General features: G+C 38.4%; 1 protein-coding gene across 4 annotated transcripts in view; it reads left to right on the forward strand.

Annotated features, from left to right (window-relative positions):
• B3galt1 (beta-1,3-galactosyltransferase 1) overlaps positions 1-8701 on the forward strand; it is a 550921-nt gene that overhangs the window by 197739 nt on the left and 344481 nt on the right. The window contains exon 3 of one of the 4 annotated variants that reach the window (XM_029469665.1): positions 3388-3507. The exons of the other annotated variants lie outside the window; for them this stretch is intronic. The gene's annotated coding sequence lies outside the window, so the exon portion shown is untranslated. The remainder of the gene's footprint in view (positions 1-3387; positions 3508-8701) is intronic. 4 annotated transcript variants of the gene reach the window in all.

Here is an 8701-nt window from a genome sequence, read left to right on the forward strand (position 1 = left end):
GGGATATGGGGGACTTTTGGGATAGTATTGGAAATGTAAATGAAGAAAATACCTAATTAAAATAAAATTAAAAAAATAAAAAAGGAAATAGGGTTAGAGATATTTTCCCAATCTGTAGGTTGCCATTTGGTCCTATTGACAGTGTCCTTTGTCTTACAGAAGCTTTGATGTTTCATGGGGTTGGTTCAATTTGTCAACTGTTGATCTTAGAACCTGAGCCATTGGTGTTTGTTCAAGAAAATTTCCCCTGTGCTGATATGTTCCAGGCTATTTCTCACTATCTCTTCTATTAAATCCAGTGTATATGGTTTTATGTTGAGTTCCTTGATCCACTTGGAATTGAGCTTTGTACAAGGTGATAAATATGGATCAGTTTGCATTCAAAAAAAACCAAGACAGCAAAACAAATTCTCAACAATAAAAGAATTTTGGGGGGAATAACCATCTCTAACCTAAATCTGTACTATAGAGCAACAGTGATAAAAACTGCAAGGTATTGGTACAGAGACAGACAGGTCAATCAATGGAATAGAATCGAAGACCCAGAAATAGACCACACATCTATGGACACTTGACCTTTGACAAAGAAGCGAAAACCATACAGCTGAAAAAAGAAAGCATCTTCAATAAATGGTGCTATTGGCTTTGGACACCTGAAAACCCACTCCCAGTGACCCATTTCTTCCAAGAATGCCACAACTGCTAATCCTACTCCTTCTAATTCTCCCAGAGTGTTGTACTCCCTGGTGACTGATCATTCAAATACATGAGCCTATATGGTCACCATTCTTATGCAAACAACCACAGTGTGTATTTTAACAAGCTCCAGTAATTCTCTAATATGTTGTTAACACATAAATAAAATGAATGCGATTGATGATACTTTTAATTAATGATGCTAGATTCTTGTTCACTCCCTGACTCCAGCCAACTGTATGAACAAATGGCAAAACCCTACTGAGAATGATGGATGGGAGGAAGTGGATCCACACGAAGTAATTGATTTATGGGATGCTTAATGACAGGCAACTCTTAGGGCCAGAAATCTGTACTAATAGCAATTCAGCAATACTATGTGAGAAATGGTATCATTCATTTGTAGTTTAGATTATATCCTTGCATTTCTGTGAAATTGCTAAGGAAACAAGAACACTTTTAAAATTGACTTTTAAGGGAACAATGGTTCAGTCAACTCCAAAGACATTTTATTAAAGTGCAAATATCAAGTAAATGACTATCTTTTAGCTATATAAGAAGTAAGTACAAAGGTTTTTGAGTTGACAAATAATATTGAATGTGTGTGTTTAATTAATAATAGATTTTTATTGCTTTGTTGGCTCCAAAGTTGTCCTTTTTTCTTTCTAGTGTCTAATTTTTAATTCCCATGTTTCCAATTTTTCCACTTAAATATGTTTTTGTTTGTTTGTTTGTTTTCTTTTGTTTTTAAAGTATTTTCTTGGCTGGAGAAATTTCTCAGCAGTTAAGACTGGTAGCTCTGGCTAAGGAACCAACGTCAATTCCCTGATCCCATTTGGTGCTCAGAAATGTCTGTCACTCCAGTATCAGGGGGTCTTCTCACCTTCATAGTAACACATGTGGTACATACATGCAGAAAAATCATGCATACAGAAAAATAAGTAAAAATTAATTTATTAAAGTATTTTTCTGGTATTGGTGTTATTTTTCAAACTTAAAGGCAACAATAATAACTTAAAAACTAAACATTAAATTTACAAAACAGCCAGGCAGTGGCTGCACAAATCTTTAATCCCAGCACTTGGGAGGCAGAGGCAGGCAGATTTCTGAGTTTGAGGCCAGCCTGGTCTACAGAGTGAGTTCCAGGACAGCCAGGGCTACACAGAGAAACTCTGTCTCGAAAACAACCAAAAAAATATATATATAAAACAATTTTAAAAGCTTTCTATAAAAGTTTACATCTGTCTTTTTCCTTGTAATGTATATATAAAGCCAAGTTGATCGAATGTAGATTTTGAGGGTTTTGGTTTCTGAAGACAAATCGCAGAAATGTTAATTAATTTGTCTGCTGAGGGTAAGAAAGGCTGCCATGGGGCTGAGCCACTCTGATAGTTAAATGAAAAGCCTTGGAGTTTCCCTTCAAGTGTCCACTCATGTATTGGCATTAAGTTTTCAGTGCAGTGTTGCATTTGAGACAAGTTCATGAGTGAATAGATTATGGCAGCAAGACTCTAAAGGGCCGTTTCCATTCTAAACTCTTAAAATAGGAGAGGCTTCATAATCTTGTTCCACCTACCGGGTTGCAGATCCCTTTAGCTCCTTGGGTACTTTCTCTAGCTCCTCCACTGGGGGCCCTGTGATACATACAATAGCTGACTGTGAGCATCCACTTATGTGTTTGCCAGGCACTGGCAGAGCCTCACAAGAGACAGCTATATCAGGGTCCTTTCAGCAAAATCTTGCTGGCGTATGCAATGGTGTCAGCATTTGGAGGCTGATTATGGGATGGATCCCTGGGTGTGGCAGTCTCCTGTCTCTAGCTGCATATGTAGCAGAAGATGGCCTAGTAGGCCATCATTGGGAAGAGAAGCCCCTTGGTCTTGCAAACTTTATATGCCTCAGTACAGGGGAACGCCAGGGCCAAGAAGTGGGAGTGGGCGGGTAGGAGAGTAGTGGGGGGAGGGTATGGGGGAACTTTTGGGATAGCATTTGAAATGTAAATGAAGAAAATACCTAGCTAAAAAAAAAAGAAAAAGATACCTTGGAGTTGGAAAAAAATAGGAGAGGCTTCAAAGCTTTAGACATGCTAGGGAACTCACCATACTTGAAGGCTTCTATAACTTCTATATGCTAATATTCTATAACTTCTATATGCTAATATTCTATAACTTCTATATGCAATTATTCTATAACTTCTATATGCTAATATTCTATAACTTCTATATGCTAATATTCTATAACTTCTATATNCTAATATTCTATAACTTCTATATGCTAATATTCTATAACTTCTATATGCTAATATTCCCTCTTCATAATAGAAGCATGTGATAGAAGCCCATATGGCTTGTTTATTCATTCAACACATACTGACTGAAAGTCTCCTTCATGCTTGGCAAGATACATGGTGCTAATGGCTAATGTTTCCTAAGGGTATATATATTCTTATGGCTTGGACATAAAATGGCCTCAGAGATTAGGATGTTGAAATTTTTGTCCCAGTCTGTAGATGCCACCAGTGGTTTGAAATAAGCTTTTAGGAGAATGGCCCTGGTTTAAGGAAGTATGTTACTTAGCCTTTAAGAAGATTTAACTTGTTGCTTGTCCCTTTCTCTCTGTCTGCTTGTCGGCTTGCCTGACTGGTAAGGCTCTACCATGTCACTCCACCCTGATAGTTTGCTCTTGCCCCAGGCCTCAAGAAATCCAGACAACCATGGCCTGATATCTCTGCAAAAAGGGTTGAAAATATGGCTCTTCCCTTAGATTATTTTCTCACCAAATTGAAAAGCTAAGACAGCCACTCTCATTAAGGTAAGAAAAATGGTTATTTTTTTTTTCGTGGGTACCATTATGAGAAACACTATGAAGAAAAGAACAGCATGAGTTGAGACAGAGGAAGAGGATACCTTGACATAAAGTATGTAAAATCCTCCAGAGAAAGACAGGTAAAGAACCAACTTGAGAAAATCAAGCAGTATGTTCTAGGGTATAATCATTAAGCCACCTCTTGTGTAGGACCACAAATACAGTTGCGCAGGACTTTACTTCTCTGTGGCATACAAAGAGACTGTTAACTGTTAGGGACTAAGTGCTGTGCAGGTGTTCTTGTAATCCTAGCACTCAGAGGCTGAGGTAGATGCCTTTGGGTTCTATAGCTGTGAAAAGACACTATGATTTAGCATAGTAAATCTTATAAAGGAAAAAGTTTAATTGGAACTGGCTTACAATTCAGAGGTCTAGTCCATGATCATCATGATATGCAGGAAACATGTTGACTAGAAGTCAGACATGTTAGTACTGAAGGCAGTGAGGATTCTGCATCTTTATCTACAGGCAACAGAAGGACAGTATGTCACATTGGCCAGACTTGAACTTATATGACCTCAAAGACAGCCTCTTCAATACATAATTCCTTCAACAGGGGCACACTTCATAATAGTGACACATGAATCTACAGAGCCACTCCTATTCAAGCTACCACAGTAGTGGATGGACAAGTGTGGCTACATAGGGAGGCCTTGGCAAGGTAGAATTAAGATTATCAATTACTCTCCACTAAAACTTTGCAAGTGTGTCCTCTTCACAATCCTCCTTCCTACTTCAACATGGTCTTACCAAACATTTTAAAAGCCATTACAAGCAGTGATTATCTGGTGGATGGTTATGGTAATCAACTAGGGAAAGTTCACGTGTGTATGGTTTATATTGAACACCTGCAGAGGACCAGCCCATTTCCCCATTCACTAGATTAACTTTATGAGACTTCATTGGCTTTTGGCCACTTTGCAAAAAGCAGGTTACATGAATGAGTTGTGTTAAATTTTTATTGTGTTAGACATTTTAAAGTCTCTACCAGCTGATTATTTTCTGTAATTATGTCATAATTTTATATAAATTATGTCAATAATAATAACTCACAGTAAATATGCTTAATACAGATCCATGTCCATCATTTCAGTAGATCTCTCACAATACCCAACACAAAGTCCATGCTTTGACTAACCTAGCTAATTATGTTATCTTTAAGTTACCTCACATCCTGGCAAATTACCTTCAAAAACACTGAGCCATTTTCTGTTTTGTAAGAGCGTGTCCAGTCTCCATCAGGTCCTCGCTCTCCAGCTCATCCCAGAGCTTCATTTCTTCCTGAAAGAATTACAGAAAGTGCATTCTGCTCCATCTACCATGAGAATGGAGATAATTCTTGGCAGTCACCGTTGGTGTTCCAGAAAATGCTACCATCATTCTTTAGGAATCCACAGTTTTTTTGGGAAGGGCCCAGAAGGAACCCTGCCAAAGAACTTCAGTCACATCAAGGTAAAGTTGAACCTCCTTACGAATAAGAAGAAGAGGCTCCGAGTTGACAAACAGTGCAAAAACAGAAATAAAATGACAATTAGCTGAAATATCATTAATCAAGTATAAATCGGCAGTGGTAAGAAAGCTTTCCTTAGGTCTGTGTGCTCATTTACTAATCAATGTCGCTGTTCAGGAGAATGGGTCTTTGGTTGAAATCTGAAATCCTTTTGGTGAAAGTACATGTTCAGGTTTCCTGTGAGTACCAGAGTTGTTTGTTCTGTTTCACAAGCCCAGAAGTTGAATTAATTCTTGAGGAAAATCATGGTGAACTTGGTTCAGGTTCAGCAACTTTGATTCAGCAAGGCACATGTATTGGCTGGTTTTGCGTCAACTTGACACAAGCTGGAGTTATCACAGAGAAAGGGGCTGCAGTTGAGAAAATGCCTCCATAAGATCTAGCTGTAAGGGATTTTCTCAATTAGTGATCAAGTGGAGAGGGCCCATTGTGGGTCGTGCCATCTCTGGGCTGGTAGTCTTCGGTTCTATAAGAAAGCAAGCTGAGCAAGGCAGAGGAAGCAAGCTAGTAAGTAAGATCCCTCCATGGCCTATGCATCAGCTCCTGCTTCCTGACCTGCTTGAGTTCCAGTCCTGACCTCCTTTGGTGATGAACAGCAATGTGGAAGTGTAAGCTATTAAACTCTTTCTTCCCCAACTTGCTTCTTGGTTATGATGTTTGTGCATGAATAGAAACCCTGGCTAAGACAGCACACAAGTTAAAGACAAAGATATTTGCAAGTTTTTGGATGGTATCTATGTGTCTGAAAAAGGAACCATGCAACAGACTGATGAGTAAGATAACTAAGTAAGTTATGCAACTCCAGAAACAATATCCTGGATTATGAGTGCATGTTGGATGCTTTGGGAACAAATGGGATGGATCTATTGCCACATAATTATACAATGTCATTCCATATTCTTGGATGCCTCTCACATCTGTAAGACTCACAGTGCTCAACCTCATTGTATGTAGGCTTAAAGAATACAAAATATTCTTATTATATAGTTAAGATTCATTTATATGAAGCCCACACATCTCCTGTAATTGTATCTGCTTTACATTTTAAATTGATGTTCTTTCTACCTTGTCTTTATATTTTTACATTTTTTTTACACTCACTGATGAATGCCTGCATGATGCTGGGTTACTGAACTATAATAGAAATTTCACAATTTCCAAGGAGCAGAACTGCTGCATCACCACCAAGAACATTTTGGATGCCTGTGTTAATAAGGAGAGTCTATGGTTCCATAACAGGCTAATTGCCACCAGTCATGAAGAAGTTTAAATACTCTCAGAATGTAGAGCACTACTTGAATAACAATGAACTTTGTCTTTTAATTCAGAGTCAATCCCAAAGAAGATTTACCAGCTCTGTCTTTTCTTACTGTGATTTTTTTCATGGGAGAGTAAGGTACATACTTCATAGGCTTCCCCTCATTGACACACATCACAGGAAGACTATCACTCCATGTGACCATCCTGATTAAAGAACATTTCTTCTTTTTACTATTTATGTCAGTGTTATACAACGTAATAAAACATGTAGAGATTTAATGTTTAGCTAATGATGTAAAAGAAGGGAGGAACTACACAAAATGAAAAACTACCTAAATGTAAGTTTAGAATGTAGTTTGGTACTCTGAAAAATGTAACACTCATTCTGAACCCATTAGAAAATTATTTTTTAAATTCCGTATTTCCTTAAAAAAGATCAGCATTTTATATAGGAAACAGGTTGCTGAATAAAAAAAAAATTGAAAGGAATAAACATTATGAGACCAGGAAATTTGTAAACGTTTATGTTGACATTCATCAGATAGATATACTTATTAATTAAAGCATGCAAGTACTATGACTTCTAGGAGGAAATACCATTGGAACTTATCTGACCTTTATTTTCTTATGCCAGAAATAAACTGTACAAATAATAATCACAATTCTAGTATCACGTGATATAACAGAGTATAGATAAATATATTGATGTTCCTTGAATTTTGTCTAGTAGTAGGTTAGATGTAGAGATCATTATAGCAATGAGTCAAATTATAACATTACATGGATTTTTGTTGCATTGTACAAACTGAAAACATCCCATTTCATCAGAATGACAGTGTTTTGAAGCAAATGAGGCAATCAGCCTAGAAAGATTAGAGAATGTAAGAGCATGGAAAATTCATGAGCCTACTATTGTACTAAAATTATTGACAACGGTAAATATAGAATCAGTAAACAGTAAGATCATGATGATTCAAGAATAGTGATAATGAGGTTGACATACTATATCATTTAAAGGGGTATAGTTTTATCACAAGAACAGAAATGCCAAAGAGCTAAAAGGGATAAAATTTCTTAGAACCAAATCATGGTAAATCCAGAAAAGTAGATTAAAGTATACTAAGAGCAGCAGGTAGGCTAATGCACTCTAATATTCATAAGCTATATACCCTTGGTTGTAATATTTAGTAATCACAAATGGTATGTAATTTATAATTTTTTAGTTTATTTTAATAATAAGGCAACCATAATTGTCTTACTAACGACAAGACAGTATAAGGATTAATATAGTTTTTCTCTAACAATTTAGTATACAATGGATGTTTTACCGATAACAAAAATCAATATTTTTTAGTTCTGAGGACTTGACTGAAGTCGGGGAGCTGGAAAAATCGGCCTAATGTGCAGGTTTCAGACTGCTGAAATATTCTTATATTCTTCCTTGGTAGAAAGCACTGGAAAGTTCTCCAAAGTTACTGTTCTCAGTCTCATTTCTGAAGGCACCACACTCATGTACCAATAGCACCAAAGGCCAATCAGTGTCATGTGTGGCTCCATTGGCTGTTAGGGTGCAAATGCTTAAGTAAAGTATGCACAACCACATGGTCTAGAATTATAGATTTATATTTCAATCAAAATGTATCTTCCTGGTGGCTATCCTCATGCCTGGCCTTAGTGCCCTCTGCTTTCTGGGCTGTGAGGAGTACTTTTTGAACACTCCTACCACCCTGAAATCCCAGCATGTCTCTCCCACTATGGTGAACCATACCCTCTCACACTGTGAGTCAAATAAAGTCTTTCTTCCCTTAAGTTGCTTCTGTCAGGGAGAGGGAGTGCTTTGCCTGAGCATCGGCAGCAGACATCTTGGTTCCTGGACCCCTCCAAGTGTATTCTGCACAGGTGAGAGTACGGAATACAGAAGCTAATAGCTTCTGGGACAGGGGGGAGCCACAGAGCTTCTAAGGCAGCCCCCTTTTCAGGCCCCAGACAGCTGGCCACTTTCCAGGCCAGAGGTTAGGGATCCGACAGCCCCGGAACGTTTTGCCTGAGCATCAGCAGCAGACATCCCGGTTCCAGGACCCCACCAAGTACATTCTGCACAGGCCCCAGACATCCGGCCACCTTCCCTGCCAGAGGTTAGGGATCCGACTTGCCCGGGAACGCTTTGCCTGAGCATACATCCTGGTTCCTGGTTCTGGGACCCTGCCTAGTGTATTCTGCACAGCCCCAGAGATTACCAGATTGAGAAAGGCAAACACAAGAATCCTACTAACAGAAATCAAGACCACTCACCATCATCAGAACGCAGCACTCCCACCCCACCTAGTCCTGGGCACCCCAACACAACCGAAAAGCTAGACCCGGATTTAA

The sequence above is a fragment of the Mus caroli genome, chromosome 2 (assembly GCF_900094665.2).
Source record: "Mus caroli chromosome 2, CAROLI_EIJ_v1.1, whole genome shotgun sequence".
Lineage (NCBI taxonomy): Eukaryota > Metazoa > Chordata > Mammalia > Rodentia > Muridae > Mus > Mus caroli.